The 2125-nt window shown below is 39.2% G+C and overlaps 1 pseudogene; it reads right to left on the bottom strand.

Annotated features, from left to right (window-relative positions):
* Window positions 1-1490: 1490 nt before the first annotated feature.
* On the bottom strand, window positions 1491-1881 carry LOC117034003 (40S ribosomal protein S24-like; annotated as a pseudogene).
* Between the last annotated feature and the right edge of the window lie 244 nt (window positions 1882-2125).

A 2125-nucleotide genomic window follows, 5' to 3' on the forward strand; every position in this document is an offset into this window, starting at 1 on the left:
TCATGACATAAGACAAAAATTCTCAACAAAATATCAATGAACCAAATCCCGCAATGCATAGAAAGAATGATACACCGTGACCAAATGGAATTTATTCCAGGTATACGAGGATAGTTCAACATATGAAAATCAATTGTATTAACAGAAAAAGAAAAAATAATGTAATCATGTCAGTTGACAGAAGAAACTAGTGAAGATGACAAATACTTGCATGTATGCAGAGAAACTGTATTGTGACATTGTTGGTAGGAATATAAAATAAGATAGCCACCTAGGACCTGGCTTTGCCCTTTCTTATCAAATTAACATGCACCTACCATATGACCTCTAAAATGTACCCCTGGGGATTTATTTCACAGAAAAGAAAACGTATGTTTACACAAATGCCTGTACACAAATGTTCATAACAGCTTCATTCATAATAGCCCCAAACTGGAAAGACCCCTGATGTCCTTCTGAAGATAAATTGTTAAACAAACAGTGATACATTCGAACCATGGGATTCTACTGTGCGATAACAAGGAGCTCTTCTCCTTACATGTGAAGGACTTTCTGGCCAACAGGATCTATGTCAGCTCTGCACTGTGTTGGGTGAGGAAGGGGTGAGGTGACGAAAGTGAAACTGTTCTTCTCACCCTTTCCAATTTATCTTTTCTTCCACCAGAGTGCTGTAGTTTCACACCTGGATTCCAGAGCTCTCATAAAGCTGTTTTCATCTGGGGATGGTTGTTAAATTGGTGATTTTGTTGAGGGAGAGGGGGAAGGGAGGTATGAGGACTGGTACCTACTATTCTGCCATCTTGCAGACATCACTGCCCAATGATCTTTCAAATAAATTATAGAAAATGAAGAGGACTGGGGCATTTAAACTAGGCCTCATATACTTACTGAATTATTTTCCCTTTTCTGCTGTTCCTCATTCCTTCCAGTAGATACAGGGTTCCATATGACATCATTTCTCTTCAGCCTAAAGATATTCTTTCAGCATTTCTTGCACAGCAAATCTGTGGGCTATCAGTTATCTCAGTTCTTGACTACCTGAGAATGTCTTTGTTTCACCACCAACTTGAGCAAAGGCTTCCCTCACTTGGTGACACAGTCACCTAAGGAAGGCAAAGTGTTGCACCCTTAGCTCCGCGTCACAGTGTTCTCTAACTACATTTTAAGAAAAAACTTTTGTAGATACTTTAACTTAAAAAGAAATGATGCTCAAACACTATATTGTATGTTTGGAACAGGGTACCAGGGAAACTTGATAATATTGTTCAAATTTAACTGAGGAGCAATCTTTACCTCTCGCACTCACTCCTATCAAGAATGGAGAATCTTGATCACTTTCCATCGATTTTTGACATGAAATGCTTGACCTAAACCAGTGAGAGAAAACAATATTCTTTTTTTTTTAAGTTCGTAGTTTATTAGTCCTCTCACGAAAAATCTGCTCAATCACCACAGATAAAGTCACTGACGAATCTTGACCAATCTCCACCTCACCTTTTGCCAGCACCAACATTGGCCTTTGCAGTTCCCCTGACCTTCTTCACTCTGTTCTTGCATTCCTTTCGCTGTTTTCTTGATGTCTTTTTCTTCTCATACAGGCCATGTCTTGCAAGTCTATGTTTGGGTTCATTTTTCTTTGCGTAATCCAAGGAATCATAAATCATGCCAAAGCCAGTTGTCTACCACCAAAATGAGTTCTGAATCCAAATACAAAGATGACATCTGGTGTGGTCTTGTACATTTTGGCTAGTTTTCCCTGAATTTCTGTTTTAGTTACTTAGTTGCCTTCCCAGGGTGAAGGACATTGATGACAATTTGTTTCTGTTGAAGTAGTCTATTGGTCATGAACTTCCTGGTCCGGAGAGTTTCTATGTCATTCATGATGGCAGCCGACCCTCAACAATATTCTCTCTTACAGCTTGACAAATACACAAAGAGAAAACTTCCCAGACTGCATGACTAAACAAGTGAAAAAGATATTGCTAAACTTCCCAGGGTGTTCTGCTGCTATTCCTATTTACTGCTTCACGTTGTCTCCAGGCTCAGTAAGTGGAGACTGCCAACAACTTTATTCCCACATCCTTTGTATGAGGAAAGGCTATAAATTGGAAGATGGAAAGAATGT

The sequence above is a fragment of the Rhinolophus ferrumequinum genome, chromosome 14 (assembly GCF_004115265.2).
Source record: "Rhinolophus ferrumequinum isolate MPI-CBG mRhiFer1 chromosome 14, mRhiFer1_v1.p, whole genome shotgun sequence".
In the NCBI taxonomy this organism is placed as follows: Eukaryota; Metazoa; Chordata; class Mammalia; order Chiroptera; family Rhinolophidae; genus Rhinolophus; species Rhinolophus ferrumequinum.